The sequence below is a fragment of the Nelumbo lutea genome, chromosome 8 (genome assembly GCF_056320005.1).
Source record: "Nelumbo lutea isolate HS-2025 chromosome 8, American lotus-T2T, whole genome shotgun sequence".
Taxonomy (NCBI): Eukaryota; Viridiplantae; Streptophyta; class Magnoliopsida; order Proteales; family Nelumbonaceae; genus Nelumbo; species Nelumbo lutea.
Genome location: NC_142691.1, coordinates 27408494 through 27425571, shown reverse-complemented (window position 1 = coordinate 27425571; position 17078 = coordinate 27408494). Strand labels below are relative to the sequence as shown.

General features: G+C 42.7%; 1 long non-coding RNA gene and 1 pseudogene across 2 annotated transcripts in view; both read right to left on the bottom strand.

Annotated features, from left to right (window-relative positions):
• The window catches only part of LOC148843580 (uncharacterized), a 31643-nt gene extending 23308 nt beyond the window's left edge, over nt 1–8335 (bottom strand). The window contains exons 1-3 of one of the 2 annotated variants that reach the window (XR_016103815.1): nt 7992–8335; nt 7777–7873; nt 7448–7538 (exon numbers count right to left, since the gene is read on the bottom strand). This is a non-coding gene — a long non-coding RNA (uncharacterized LOC148843580). The remainder of the gene's footprint in view (nt 1–7447; nt 7539–7776; nt 7874–7991) is intronic. The other variant, XR_016103814.1, reaches the window with a different exon arrangement.
• On the bottom strand, nt 1551–2441 carry LOC148843581 (cell division control protein 2 homolog pseudogene; annotated as a pseudogene).
• Nucleotides 8336–17078: the final 8743 nt, after the last annotated feature.

Genomic DNA, 17078 nt, shown 5'->3' with positions numbered 1-17078 from the left:
CTTACATCTCCCAGTCGGCCAGGAAGTATTTATATTATTAAAAATAACTGAAAAAACCTATGTGCCCTTACTTAAGTTAGGAGCACTTGTTCCAACAAAACATTACAGATCAGCAACATTAATCTAGGCATAAAGACAGAAATACCCCTACGCTAACAGAAAGGTTGTCCTAACTCTTATTGCACTTGGATCACTACTAACGAGTTCCAATGCCTAAATTGTAATATTTATGAGAGGTACCTTTCCCTTTACTCGTCGAAGCCAAGTTAGGGAGAGAGATCGGATTCAACTTAAGGCTTATCAAAAGAGAACCAAAGCTGCTCCTATGCTTATTTGGCATCATTACGATGACGTGGGACCTACTTGGGAATTGGATTAGGAATGGATCAACTTGGAAAGATCCTAGAGTCTTCAAACCACCTTAAGATGCTCTTTATTTGGTTTAGTTTGCTGTTGGACAGGACTTAATTGATTTTCTTACATGTTTGTAATTTTTGGAGGTAGGTTTAGTTTAATCTAGCTTCTTTTTGTAAGTGGCTTGTTGGGGAAGCTAACTTGGGGGAGGAAGGGGGGGGGAGTTGTAATGCTAATAAGTGTATTGACGAGAGTTAGGGGTGTGATTGCCCTCACCCTTGGGTGTGATTTCTTAGGGTTTTCATCTTATTCCCATCGCTTCCCTTCTCTTCTTTCTTTGTTAGCTCTTTGTTTCTGTGCTATACATCTAGCCCCAAGTTCAATTGCAAGAATAGTATTGACTCACAAGATCCTGCACCAAGATGCTTTTAGGCTGCAATTGGCATACACTTTTGCAGTCCAACAAGTCCCACCCACGATCCACTAGGAGCAAATAAGACGGCTTACAACCCCTTATACCTCCAGTCCAATCAGCCAGCTACCAAAGAAAAGGCGTCACTTAGTTTTACAACCAAGGAAGAAAGAAAAATGAGGAGAAAAATAGCTTCAGGTCAGCTTGAGGGCACTTCTTGAAACCACCAACCAAAACAAGAAAGACTGGGTTCATGAGACGTGAAGGAACAAATAAAAGGCTTGATCAGAAACTGTCCCCACTTTGATACCATCTAAACCTGCATAGGATATGAAGAGAAGAGAAAAGTGAGGAGGGAAGAGAGAAGAGAAGTTGGGAGCCAAAAAATCTATGGCTGGAGGTGTGTATATTATTATTTAGGGTAAAAAACTAGAACCCCCTTGATGTGTTTGAAATATTAAAACGTAAGACTAAGCCCTTCCTATCAAATGCTTTAACCATTACGTCTATGGAGGAGTAAAATGACAAATATACCCTGGAAAAAGTGAACACAGTGTAAACACAACATAACCTGGTTTGAGTTTTGTGGACTCCTGTCTTTTTTCTAAAGCATGAAAATCCACTTGTAAACATATCATAAGTGAAATACCATTTACACAGTATTTCTTTGAGAAATGAAATTCCCAACAGAGACCATAATTCCATGATTGGAGACTCGAGCTATGGTTCAATGTGTCTTGAATCAAAATAAAGAAAAGAATACATTGAAAGAAAGCACTAATTTTCACACAATCAAACCCCATGAATTGCTACTTATGTCAACATACCCAATAAGATCCTTAAAGTATTCATGCTCAAGTGCATTCTGTGTAATAATTCTTCTGCTCAAATCCACGCAGAGCATTTTAGAAGATCAACTCCATCTGGTTTAAGGTTTGAGACCACAGTTGCAAGATCTTTAGGAGGGCACTTGGGAATGTAAACTTGAAATAAGGTAATGAGTCACTCCAGGCCATGTTTCTTCATTTAGAGTACTGAAATATTTAAAAATCTTGAATAATACATCAATCTCAGAGTACCCAGGGAATAAAGGTCTCTAGTTCATCATCTCAGCAAATATACAACCCACAAAACACCTATCATCAAGAGTAGATAAATGACAGGAGCCAAGTAGGATTTCTTGTGCCCTATACCAGTGTTATAACCCCACAATTAAATGTCCTCATAGGAATACAAAATGCCCTGGCTAATCCAAAGTCTACAAACTTCAAAGTAATGGTACAGTGATCTATAAGCAAATTCTAAGGTTTCAAATGTCAGTGTAGAACTCTATGGGAATGGCAATACAAAATTCCACAGAATTTAATACAGAAACAGTTGAATTAAATGTGGATCCTTTGCAAGCTCTGCACTAGAATCCATGTGTTTCTTTAAGTCTAGTTTCAGATATTCAAAAGCTAGATGGAACCGATTTTGACTGTGCATTACATCCTGCAACCTGACTATGTTTACTTGCTTCATTTCTTTCAGAAGGGATATTTCTCTTATTGCAGTGCCTGGAACTCCTTCCTATTCCAGCTGGATTTTTTTAGAGGTATAGTTTCATTTGTCAAACAGTCATAAGCCTACAGTAGGTCCCTTCTCCAATCTTCTCATCTTTCTCACACTCATCCATACTGATCCATGGACCTAGGATAAGAAATCCTCAGAGCAAGAAGAATCTTAACTACATATGAAGCATCTAATGGCCCCACATCAAAATGTTTCAGTTTTGAAAACTCACACACGATTGAACTTGCAGTAAATAGATGCACATTAACCTTCCAAAGGTTGTTTCCTGAAACAGCTGGCTCTTCAAACTCACACTCTGGATTTAGAGTAGACATGCTCTAACCTTCCAAAGGCCAGTAAAAGGACTAAGCTCATGTTCAAAACCATCATCTTCATAGATTTCTTGGAGGTAGGAAGAATCTTTTGGTTTGACATGCATCTTGTTTCAACATAAGTCTGAAATTAATGGGTAAATTGACTTTTTTGGAAAATTTTCAACCATACATGTCGTCACATTCTAACAGATCTTGATGGATTAACAGAGAGGAGGTCTTTGAGTCCTTTTTGAGAAGGGAGGGAAGGTTTTAGTATTTATGGGAAATTTCAAGAGAGGTCTAAGGTTTTTAGTAACCAATCAGTTTATAAAATGTAACAAAAGGCAAAAATACCACTGTGGCTATAAGTACACATTACAACAAAGGAAAGTCATTAGCTTGAAGAGCAATCAATACTGAATTCATTCTTATGTATATTGTCCATTTTAAATCACCATACCCTCAAGGACATCTTTAAGCATTGAAGTATTAATAATATTAATCAGAACCGTTACTGTTCTATAATTTAATACTGACAAAAGCCACAATGGGGCATAATGGGACAATGTACTGCCAGGATTTACCATAAGAAATAAAATACACTGCTTTCAGCTTCCTCCAAAGGTAAACAATAAAACTAGATGATAAAATCCAGATGAACAAAAGTGGTATGCTACAAGGCCAATCACCGCAAATATACATGACATTATTAAGATTCTTAACTTTCAAGCATGGCAGTTTTCATTCGTTCTACATGGATAAAAGTTCAAAAGCATCTAAACTGTCTTTCAATTTCAGATTGATACATAACTGAAGCAAAGCACATGGGGTGGCAGCAAAAGTACAGATTAGGAGTCTAGTCAACCAGAAAATATGACAACCTAATAACTCAAAATCCATTATGAGAATTTTAAGACATCAAAAACAGCACTGAAGGGCAAATAGTTTTGTCAAATGTCAATCATGTAGAAACCAATTGAGGATTTTATATTCTCTGAGCAAGGAAAAAGGAAAAGAAAGTGTAAAGCAACATGTTGTTATACCTGTTCATAACTACAAAATCAACAAAAGCACAATTCCTCCAAGTTTGCTGATAATCCATCCAAGGTAGATGGAAATGAATAGAAACCTGGGGTCTTTATTACTGATGAGGGCGGATTTGGCCCTCCAGTGAAATTATGACACCTGGCACCTCATGCCAACTAAGTGCAGCCTCTTGCCAAGTAGACAGCTCGAGCTAGCTACATGCATCTCGTCACCTACAAGCAGCTCGGAGCTCGCCACTAAGTAGCTCGGAGCTCACCACCAAGGAGTTCACCACCAGGCAGCTCGGAGCTCACCTCCAAGGAGCTCGCCACCAAGCAGCTCGGAGCTCGCCACCAAGCAGCTCGGAGCTCGCCACCAAGCAGCTCGCAGTAGGACAGCTCGTTCAAAGCCTCATGGAAAGCATTCCGTCTGACAGCCATACCAGAAGACTGCACCCACGTCTCTCGCCTGACGGCACCGTACCTGCCAGCCCTGAAAGGTGTCTCTTGTCTAGCAGGGTCGTACTCTGCAACGGTTACCTACGCCCACCAGCTTAGCTCTAGCAGTAATGGCTGCGGCAAAGAATCAGAGGCGGTTACGCTAGATCTATCAGGAACCCGCTATATAAGAGCTCCAACCCCCCAGAGGAGAAGGGGGATGGAAAAGGGAGGTAACCCCTGCTTTCTAGCTCTCTCATTTCTCTAATATCAACTTCAAGCTCTCTACTATCAGAGTGCTAACTTAAGCATCGGAGTGGCCCTACCGGGTAAACACCCCCGGGTCCTCTGATTCAGTTCTCGCAGGTTCCTTGGCTCCCGCGTCTACAAAGAGGAGCAGATCATCTCATGCAGAGGGCAGTCAAGTTGCACTCCACCAGGGAGCTCGCCACCAAGTAGCTCACCACTAGGCAGTTCGCCACCAGGGAGCTCCATCATCCTCTGAGTCGCAGGCCACCTGGGAGCAGGTCAAATGACGAGGTACTTAGCCAAGAAACTGATACATCACTAAAAAATGGGTACGTGACTAGAACCGGTTACATCAATTGGCGCCGTCTGTGAGAATCGCTACAAAAAGCTAAGTTCTCATCCTACAAATGCTAAGTTCTCGTCCTACAAAAAGCTAAGTCTTCTTCTCCCAAAAAGCTAAGTCCTCACTTTTTAGAAATTGAAGCTCTCGCTTTATAGTTTCCATTTTTTATGAACTCAAAGACTATGCAGGGAACTAACAGACTAAGCAGCTCTACCAACTTTACTTTCAATTCAAATAAAACCTCATCAGTCCTCTTCGTGAGGTCCCCCCTACAAAGATGAGCTCTTCACGGCTTCCGCGTGAGTTGGCGGCCAACAGACTACATGGGCGCCCTTGCCGGTCGAGCCTTCCAAGGCTCCCGCGTGAGCTGGTGACCTAAAGTTAATAGTGTTGCCCCCGAAGGTCAAGCTCCTAGTAGCTTCTTGTAGGAGTGGGTGACCGACATTACAAGGCTGATGCAGCGCAATCATAGCTCTAAGGCACCCACCTGGTCAGCCCGACACCTCACAGGCAGCTCGGCACCTAGGCAGCTCGGCACCTAGTCAGCTCGGCACCTCACAGATAGCTCGGCACCTGGTCAGCCCGACACCTCACAGGTAGCTCGGCACCTCACAGGCAACTCAGCACCTCACAAGCAGAAACCTCGGCACCACATAAGACCCAGTCGCCTCTTCAGCATGGGCAAAGTCAAGGAGAGTGGACTACAAGTCGCTCTCAAAGCCTACGGGCCACGTTACTGCTGAAAAACCCAATCGCCTCTACGGCATGGGCAACACAACTGCATAAGACCCAGTCACCTCTTCGGCATGGGCAAAGTCAAGGAGAGTGGACTACAAGTCGCTCCCAAAGCCTACGGGCCACGTTATTGCTGAAAAACCCAGTCGCCTCTACGGCATGGGCAACACAACTGCATAAGACCCAATCGCCTCTTCGGCATGGGCAAAGTCAAGGAGAGTGGACCACAAGTCGCTCCCAAAGCCTACGGGCCACGTTACTGCTTAAGACCCAATCGCCTCTTCGGCATGGGCAAAGTCAAGAAGAGTGGACTACGAGTCGCTCCCAAAGCCTACGGGCCACATGACTGCTTAAGACCCAGTCGCTTCTTCGGCTTGGGCAAAATCAGCAAAAGTGGGCTACAAGTTGCCCCTAGAGCCTAAGGGCTACAGTACTGAACTGGCGGAGACCTCCTCACCTTACAGGCAGTAGGCAGTAGGCAGCTCGCCACTTACAGGCAGCTTCCAGAGCCTAAGAAATTAGATCAGCGCTTACCAGCTCGTCGACTTACGGGCCAAAAGGAGAAATCTACTCCCTTCGCCGAGTTACTCTCAACTCGAGAGTGGGGGGCAAATGATGAGGGCAGATTTGGCCCTCCAATGAAATTATGACACCTGGCATCTCATGCCAACTAAGTGCAGCCTCTTGCCAACTAGATAGCTCGAGCTAGCTACAGGCAGCTCGGAGCTCGCCACCAAGGAGCTCGCCACCAGGTAGCTCGGAGCTCACCACCAGGGAGCTCGCCACCAGGAAACTCGAAGCTCACCACCAAGGAGCTCGCCACCAGGCAGCTCGGAGCTCGCCACCAAGGAGCTCGCAGTAGGACAGCTCGTCCGAAGCCTCACGGAAAGCATTCCGTCTGACAACCGTACCAGAAGACTGCACCCACGTCTCTCGCCTGACGGCACCGTACCTGCCAGCCCTGAAAGGTGTCTCTCGTCTAGCAGGGCCGTACTCTGCAATGGTTACTTGCGCCCACCAGCTCAACTCTGGCAGTAACGGCTGCGACAGAGAATCAGAGGCGGTTACACCAGATCTGTTAGGAACCTGCTATAAGAGCTCCGACCCCCCAGAGGGGAAGGGGGATGAAAAAGGGAAGTAACCCCTGCTCTCTAGCTCTCTCATTTCTCTAATATCATCTTCAAACTCTCTACTATTAGAGTGCTAACTTAAGCATCGGAGTGGCCCCGCCGGGTAAACACCCCCGGGTCCTCTGATTCAGTTCTCGCAGGTTCCTTGGCTCCCGCCGTCTACAAAGAGGATCCGATCATCTCATGCAGAGGGCAGTCGGGTTGCACTCCACCAGTGAGCTCGCCACCAAGGCAACGCACCCAGCAGCTCATCAAGGTAGCTCGCCACCAGGGAGCTCGCCACCAAGTAGCTCACCACCATGCAGTTCGCTACCAGGGAGCTCCATAGTGGCGTAACCCAGCAGCTCATCTAATTCTATCTTTTCTAGTCTTGTCATGCATCCATCTGAGCATGCTCACCTCTATTACGCTCTGGTCTCATGGACAAAAACCTCTTTGATTGCCCAAGCCTGCTGCAACAGAGAGTTTCTGTCTATACAGACATCTTATACAAGTCAAAGAAAAGTAGAAATCACCAACAAAGTGCATCATATGTGTGTATGTGTGTGTGTGGAGGGAGGAATTAGAACCTTGGAGAATTACTCCAACCAAACCTGAAATATTAATGGCAACAAGGTGTTCTGGTATGGTGAAGATTAAAAAGGAACAATCAGGGACATAATTATAATCGAGATCATCTTATCATCCAAACAGAGTTCAAATTCACAACAATATCTTTGTAACTAGGAAATTAAGGAACCCTTCTGTGATCTTCTGCATCTCTACTGAGGTTATACCACAATTGAAGTTGCTTACAGCAGCACATAAAACATTCATTAATACTGCAACAGTATATATCAAATATAAACCAATTTAACAAATAAAAAAAAGGGAAAAAAACTTAATCAAGTTCATACCCACCGCTCTAAGTATCATGGAGGCTGGGTTAAGGCCTTCTGTAGTCGTCCAAAACAAAGGAACCTAATGCATCCTTGTCAGATGCCTCACCTACGACAATTGAACAAGAACCATTCAATTTTGGTCAAACAGATTATCTTTAAATTGGATTGCCTTACGCAGTTAAACCATCATGTTCTTGCAAATATCCAAAGTGAGCAGAAGATTTGAAGAAAGAGTAAAACATCAAAGTTAATTAAATTCATGTCCCATCCCTTCACCCTTTCAGGTAGAAGAAACATACAAAAAAGACAGTAAATTCCAGAGAAGAAGGAGAAAATTGAATTACATGATAGCATGATTTGGTGGCATATATGTCAATAGTCTTACAGACGCATCGACAGTGTTACCAAGCCCAGAGAGCAGCCAACATCATAAACTACTTCCTGAGGAACCAAATCCATGAAACAATCATGATTCCTTTCCAGAATTAAGCAACCAAAACGAAAACAAACATGAGGGAGACACGATATTCTGGCAATAAAAGAAATTTGATGAACATACACAGAGTATAGATTGTAGAACTTTTACATTACAAAGCCAAGTAAGATGATTCCCCTCCAAACTAACGGGGGAAACAATGCATCGGGGGACTGGGAAGCAGTTAAAACACAAAACCCAAAGATTTCACTAAATTGAGTTTACAAGACAAAGAGGGAAAAGAAACGAAAATTTTATCTGAGGCATATCGTATATTCCAGAGTGTTTTTACACGGGAAGATCATTTTCCTCTACTCTATATATGCGCCCATATACGGTGGTAAGTGCGTGATTTGGTCCCATTATGCGAATGCTCTCAAAAACGGTAATCACACGCCTTGGCGACCATCCGCGTGTTTGATTTGTGTCATAGGTCATTTGAAGAAGCTTTTTAGCCTAGTTGTTAGTGGATTTTTGGAGAAAAGGATGCTGTCTTAGTGACCATTCTTATAGTCCTTGGAGTTTTTTTTTTCCCAAATCCTAATCAACTAGAGAATTTTGATTGCTAGCCCCATAGGGAGCTTTACCTTGGCGTTCAGTGACTAAGGGATTCTTTCTCTTATTTCGAAGATCGAACCAAGTGTTGTGATGTTCTATGAAGCTTATAGGGTGTGGTTGCTATTTTCTGATTTCTCTTGGGTTCCGGGTGAGACACGACTGGCAGATACGACTTCATAGAGGTTGGTACTTGGTGTTTGATTTTTTCTATTTTCCTTGCTTATCATTTGAAGCTATTTGAAGTTCTTTTGGAGTTGTTTGAGGAAGATGGATATCTTGGGAGTTGAAAATAAGTGTGGGCAGAATCCAAATAGGTTTCGAGAGCACCCATAGACTCATTGTTGGCTGTGACCATAGTCAAGCTCAATGGAACCAACTATCTAGCATGGTCACAATCAGTAAAAATTCATGTTTGTAGCAGAAGCAAGTGGGAGTATATCTCCGGGAGCAAGAAAGCACCTTCAGAAGATGACCCATCTTAAGAAAAATGGATGCAAGAGAATTATATTGCCATTGGATGGTTAGTGAACTCAATGCAAGTTAAGGAGTGATGTGAATGTGGATGCAAGAGAATTTAGCCAAGGAAATGTGGGATAATGTGGCTGAAACTTACCCACAAAAAATGAATGTTGCTAGGGCATGTAAGTTAAGGAGTGATGTGAATAATTTAAGGCAGGGGGAGAGACCTTTAGCCGTTTACTTCTCAATGCTGAAATCCTTGTGGCAAGAGATAGACCTAATGTAAACTTGTTTGGGAAAGCACTAATGATGCTGAAACATACAGGAAATTAGTTGAGAGGAATAGGGTTTTGGGAGAATAGTTAACCGAATATTACTCCCTTCCTTAATTCTTTTCATTAAACATAATTTGCAAAGTTTTGGTATTTACAAGGAGACCCTTAATTGGGCGATTAACTCAATTAAGCATAACATAAATAAACATAAAAGGTCCATTAGTTAAAAGGCCCATCAACAAAAGAAACCAGAACATAAACAAACAAAAACATCCTATGGGCCATTCGGCCCATTCTCCCTACAACACTTAGGAAAATGTGCAGTCCAGATTCATACCATTACTGTGCCCCCTTCATAAGAATCCAGTGGAGTTCCCATTCCCATCTCTCCTCAGGTGAGGAATCTTCATATTTCTGCCCTTCTTTTAGAAGGTCATTGGAATCATCTCACAGTTCAGCAGTATTTTGACTGGGAAGAAGCTATGAAAATTTGTCAAACTCCCATCTTCCCCTCATCTAATGATATTCAATGTATTTGGTTACAACATAAGTCTGGGGACTTTACTGTTAAAGAGGGGTATAAATCTAAACAGAACTCTCTATTCCTACACTCTCAGATGATGTTAAATCATGTCTTTCCAAAATCTGGAAGCTTTTGGTTCCTCCAAGATATCAACTTTTCTTGTGGAGACTTTTTAACAACTTTATCCCAGTCCAAAGTGTTCTTTTCTCTGATCCTGCTGATAAAGTTTGTATACCTAGCAACCAGTTTGAAGAGACCACAGTTCATCTCTTTATTCATTGTTCCTTTGCTCGTGCTATCTTCTTTGGTAATCCTTGGAATATTGATCTAAGCTTCACTCCTCATCATTCTTGGGCAACTTATTTTACTCATCTCTGTAACCAAATTCAAGATAATCAAGTTTTCCTCACATTTTAAACTGGTTTGCAATTGCCTGTTATTATATATGGACTGCAAGGAATAGAAAGACTTTTAAAAATAAACAAATCCTTCCTATGCACATTCTCTCTATAGTTAACAAAATTTTTCAAAAATCATCCCATCTCACTACTGTGGAGAATTCTTTGTCCTTAATCTTGCATAATAATGTTTTAAATCTTTCTCTCGATTATACTACTGATCTAATCATTTTCACTGATGTAGGTAAAATTTCTAACTCTTCTTTCACATTGGAATTGTGATCTTGGACACAAATCTGCAGTGCTTAATAATTATTGGAGGAAGAACATATCAACCTACTGCATTGATCATTCTGAATTCTTTGCGGTGTTGCAAGTTTTTTTGGAACTTCAAAAGGAACATTTGTATTTGCTCGAACAATCTTCTAGTAATCCAGGCTCTTCAGAAGGACTCCCTGTTACCTTGGTTTTGCCGATGGCTTTTGCAAAGAACCAAAATTTTAATTTCCAGTCTTCACTTTAATGTTATTGTTGAAGTTTGACCTGCCCTAGAATTCTGTCTTGTTCGTTGATTGTAAAGTAAAGTAAACATCAAGAAGTAGGAGAGGAAAGAAGAAAAGAAGAAAGAGAGAAAAGAGAGAAGGGCTGGTTTGAATTTGAGAAAGTCAATCCCTAGATTCGGCCAGACCTGTTATTATATTATTAACTTATTGGAAAATACTTGAGTGCCCTTCTTTAAGTAAGAGGCACTCGAACTAACATAACAATACACATCAACATTCTCAACAAGTACAAAGACTGAAATACCCCTTCACTAACACCACTAACACTCCCCCTCAAGCTGGTGAGTATATATCATATAATCCTAGCTTGTTACATATGTAGTCCACTCTCCCCCGACTCAAGCCTTTTGTAAACAAGTCTGCCCACTGGTTTCCCGTACTAACATATGCAGTTTCTATCACCCGATTCAGCACCTTCTCTCTCACAAAATGACAGTCAACTTCGATGTGCTTGGTTCTTTCATGAAACACTGGATTGGAAGAAATATGAATCGCTGCCTGATTGTCACAATAGAGCTTCATTGGAGTACTGATGTCATATCCTATCTCCTGTAGAAGGTTCCTCAGCCACACTAATTCACAAGCAGTATGTGCCATGGCCCTATATTCTGCTTCTGCATTGCTTCTTGCCACAACTGTTTGCTTCTTACTTTTCCATGTTACCAGGTTACCCCTCAGAAAGGTGCAATAGCCTGTGGTAGATCGTCTATCAGACATAGAACCTGCCGAATCAGCATCGATGTATCCTTCTACTACCAGTTTTCCACCACTTCTGTACAGCAAACCACGACCAGGAGCTCCTTTCAGATACCTCACAATCGTTAGCACTGCATTCCAATGTGGGACCAAAGGTTTCTGCATGAACTGACTCACCACACTAACCGCAAATGGAATATGTGGCCGAATAATGGTTAGATAGTTTAGTTTGCCTACAAGTCGTTGGTATCTGCCAGGCTCTTCAAACACTTCACCTATATCACTGCTCAGCCTCGTTTTTGTTTCCATAGGTGTCTCAGCCGGTTTAGTACCCAACAATCCTGTTTCTTTCAGTAAATCAAGCACATATTTCCTCTGGCACAAATTAATGCCATGCTTAGATCTTGCTACCTCTATGCCCAAAAAGTATTTCAACTTGCCAAGGTCCTTTGTCTGAAAGTGTTCATGTAGGAATGCCTTCAATCTGCCCATGCCCATTTTATCATTCCCACTAACAACGATATCATCCACATACACCAATATTATTTTGCCTGCCGAAGAGTCAAAACTGAAGACAGAGTGATCAACTTGGCACTGTTTCATACCAAACATCTTGACCACCTCACTGAACCTACCAAACCATGCTCGAGGGGACTGTTTAACTCCATAAATAGCCTTTTTAAGTCTGCATACCTTACCACCCTCCCCCTGAGCAACAAACCCGGGTGGTTGCTCCATGTAGACCTCCTCGAGAAAATCACCATGCAAAAAGGCATTTTTGATATCTAGCTGATGGAGAGCCCAATCATACATATCTGCAAGAGAGATGACGACACGAACTGACCCTATCTTAGCAACTGGGGAGAATGCCTCTGTGTTGTCAATGCCATAGGTTTGGGAGTACTCTTTGGCAACCAGCCGTGCCTTCAGGCGCTCAACACGACCATCTGGCAAGTACTTAACACTATACACCCACTTACAACCAACAACTTGCTTCCCAGGAGGAAGAGCGGTGAGATCCCAAGTGTGATTATGATGTAGAGCGGAGAGCTCTTCTTCCATAGCACGGCACCACTCTGGAGAGGTAAGGGCTTCCTGGACATCCTTAGGAACAACCACGTAGGATAACAAAGATATGAACTGGCGATGGGAGGCGGAGAGGTGGGTAAGTGAAACAAAATTGGAAATAGGGTGAAGGGTGCAAGTACGCTTACCTTTCCGGAAGGCAATAGGAAGATCTAGGTCGGAGGCTGGTGTCGAAGCTGGAGTTGGATCTGTCGACGGTGATGAAGCTAGAGGAGCTGCAGCCGGTACACGCGGGCGATGTGTGTACACATGACGGATGGGTGGACGGTCAACCGACGGTGGCACCGGAGGCAAGGACATAGGCATGACTGGAACCAGAGGAGGTGGATCAGCCATAGGAAGAGGAAGAGGAGGTGGTGATGTGGGGGAAGCAGCAACACTGGACCCCACGAAGAACGGAGTAGACTCGAAGAATGTAACATCAGCACATACCAAGGAACGACGAGAACTGGGATGATAACACTGGTACCCTTTCTGAGTTCTGGAATAGCCAAGGAAGATACACTTCAGGGAACGTGCATCTAACTTGTCAGTCCCGGGACTCAGATTATGAACGAAGTAGACACACCCAAATACCCGAGGAGAAAGCGGAAACGGAGACATGTTGGGGAATAAGACACTAAAAGGAGAACGACCATCAAGGATAGACGTGGGCATCCAATTAATTAAGAAACAAGAGGTGAGCATTGCATCGCTCCAAAAGGTTTTGGGAACATTCATGTGGTGCATGAGGTAGCGCGCCGTTTCTACAAGGTGGCAGTTCTTTCTCACAGCAACCCCATTTTGTTGCGGAGTGTATGTACATGAAGTTTGGTGTATAATGCCATGTTGGTCCAAGTATTCTTGAAAAGATGAAGACAAGTATTCACAACCATTATCAGAACGGAAAATTTTGATGTGAACGCCAAATTGATTACGAATCTCAGCATAAAATTTCTAGAAGATGGAAAATAATTCACTTCTTTCTTTCATTAAATAGAGCCACGTCATTCTTGAACAGTCATCAACAAAAATAACAAAATATCGGTATCCATTATATGACATCACTTTATAAGGACCCCAAACATCTGAATGAATTAAAGAAAAAAGACTCGACACACGGTTATCGACCCTAGAATGAAAGGGAACACGATGGTGTTTCCCAAATTGACAAGAGTCACAATCTAAAACAGAAAGTTGACTCAATGAAGGGACTAAGGATTGCAACACTTTCAACGAAAGATGACCAAATCTACAATGCCACTGGAGAGGAGAAATGGATGACTGAAGGGCTGTTGACGTTCGTCCACCACCATTAAGATAACACAGTCCGCCGGCTTCATGCCCTCCACCAATCTTCATCCCCGTCTTGAGATCCTGAAAAACACATATAGAAGGGTAAAAAGTGATAGAGCACTTAAGGGACTTGGTCAGCTTACTAACAGACATAAGATTAAATGTAAGCTTAGGTACATATAAAACAGAGGATAGGGATACAGGGTCTAGGTCAACATTACTAACACCACAGATAGATGACGTGGAGCCATTAGCATGGGTAACAGATTGTGATGTTGAGCAATGAGTGAGAGATGAAAACACACTTGGATTTCCCGCCATGTGATCGGAGGCTCCAGAGTCAATAATCCAGGGGTTGGGTGTGGATGCCAAACATGCCATACCTGAGTGTGCAAAGGAAACTGTGTTCTGCTGCGACTTGGATTGAACAAACCTCTCATACTCATCACGAGGAACACTCACCATCTCCTTGCCTAGACCATCTGAGGGAGTAGAAGGCATCGGGTCAGCTGACTGATTCTCTTGTCTAGAGCTAAAACTGGTGTCACTAGTCATGGCATGGTTGGCCCACGTCGAGGGAGGACCATGTAAGTCATAGCAGTAGTTAATGGTATGTCCATCCAAACCACAGTGAGTACACTTCCGTGGACCCGAGCCACGTCCTCTACCACGAGATCCCCCTGAATCTCTGCCTCCAGTACGACCACCACCACGGATATGTGTAGATCCACCACTACCACTCCTGCCAGGCTGGGCTCCTCGAGTCCCACTTCTGCCACCTCGACCTCTCGACACTGCAATGCTGATTTATCGGAGACATTAGAGTCCATAGACCCAATGGAAGCCCTTCGAAGATGAGCAAACACCTCCTCTAAAGATGGAAGAGCAGATCCCACTAGTATCTGGGCTCGTATTGGTTCATACTCAGACTTCAGCCCACCAGAAACCGTGTCACATCAAGCTGCTCTTGCTGTTGCTGTTGAACTTTGACATCTGAAGTGAGAGGATGATAGACATTTAACTCATTACGGATATTCCTCACACTGGCATAGTACTCCTCAAGGCTCTGATTTCCCTGTTGCAGATTGAAGTATTCCTGATACAGTTGATATACCCTAGTGGTATTATCCTGACCTGAATACAGTTTCTTAGCATGATCCCACACCTCTTTGGTTGTGTCAAGAAACATGAAGTTCACACTGATTTTGGGTTCCATACTGTTCCACAACCATGTAATGATCTGTGCATCTTCCTGTTCCCAGTCTTCATACTCCCATTAGCGGGGGGTTTCTCCTCTCTTATATGCTTCACTTTCTTCTTCGCCTTCAAAAAAACCTCTACAAACTTGGCCCAAGGGACATAATTCTCTCCATTGAGTTTAATGGAGGTCATTTGGACATTCAGGTAGTCAATAGATATCATGACACTAGGTTTACTATCACTGTTATCTGCCATTGCCGAACTCCCTTATCACTGAATTCTGAGCACTGAATTATGAGCATTACACACTGCACACTACACACAGGCACTTCACCGAAATCTGCACACTGATTTCAACAATAATAAATGCTGAGAACTGCAACACCACAAACCCTACTCACCGAAGTCTGCACACTGATTTTAGCAGTATTAAATGCTGAAAACTGCAACACCACAACCCCTACTCACCGAGGTCTACACACTGATTTCAGCGATATCAAATGCTGAAAACCACACTTGTAACACTACCAACACTAATCCACAACTATAGGAAGTTTCACCATTAAGTAGACACTATTGCCATTCGAATCACACACAAACCAGAATAAACCCTAGCATAAACCCTAGCATACTGCAATCTGAAAACCCATCATGCGAACTGTACTACACCTCTCATGTATTCCATAACAGAAAAAGTATATAAAAAAATTTACCTCATTGCCTGAAGGCCAATCACACGAAGGGCTGAGACACCACTGCACCACACGTACCATCCCTAACTAGGGCTTAGAAACCACAGCAACCAATCACCAACGACACAATCGGAGGCATAGAAACCTCATAGGGAAGAGGGCGATCACTCCTTTTCAGCCCTTTTCCCAGTCTCCAACTCACAACTGAGAAACCCAAGAGAAACCCAAGAGAAACCCTAATTCGAATGCGCAGAAGACAATTCTAGCAAGTCTGATTTGGTGAACCTAGCTCTGATACCATGTTGAAGTTTGACCTGCCCTAGAATTCTGTCTTGTTCCTTGACTGTAAAGTAAAGTAAACAGCAAGAAGTAGGAGAGGAAAGAAGAAAAGAGAAAAGAGAGAAAAGAGAGAAGGGCTGGTTCGAATTTGAGAAAGTCAATCCCTAGATTCGGCCAGACCTGTTATTATATTATTAACTTATTGGAAAAGACTTGAGTGCCCTTCTTTAAGTAAGAGGCACTCGAACTAACATAACAGTACACATCAACATTCTCAACAAGTACAAAGACTGAAATACCCCTTCACTAACACCACTAACAGTTATGTTTAAACATATAAACTGTACTTTTAATATCCCTGCTTGCAAGGTATCCCAACAGGCAAAAAGCCACCCTCTGTCTTACTTTGAATATAATGCCCATCCTGAAGGGATCTCAAAAGTGGAGCAGTTTGTTAATATCTCTTTAGCTTAACATATTTTCTGTTTATCTTCCAAAAATAGATAAATAAATAAACCTGTATCATAGGTCAACATGAGACTTAGAAGTTTCATTGCTACTTGCAATCTTCCTCCTAACCTCATAGCGGATCTCCTTGATGTGGTTAGCAAAATGTTTTGCATCAGCACATGGTGTTGCCTATGATGGTAAAGGAACTAGGTCTATAAGCTTCTTAGGCTGAATTCCCATCACTATTTCAAAGGGGTTGCGATCTGTACTTCTATTTAGAGAGCTATTGTAGGCAAATTCAACTATAGGCAACACCAAATCCCATTGTGTAACATGATCACTCACCAAACAATGTAGTAAATTCCCCAAGATTCTATTCACAACTTTAGTTTTCCCTTTTGTTTGAGTTTGAGGATAAAAAGTTGAGAAATTCAACTTAGTATTCAACATACGCCAAAAAGTTCTTCAAAAGTAACTCATAAGTTAGACATCTCTTTCTGAAACGTTAGTATTAGGTAGGCCATGCAAGCACACAATTTAAAGAATAGTTATGCAACATGTACAAAATTAGATGTCTTGCTACAAGGAATGAAATAAACCATTTTCTAGAAGTGATCAACCACAACATAGATGGAATCATGCCCCTGTAGAGTCTTAAGGAGGCCTAGCACAAACTCCATGCCAAGGAGAAGAGTGTGGAACAGGGAGTGGAGTGTA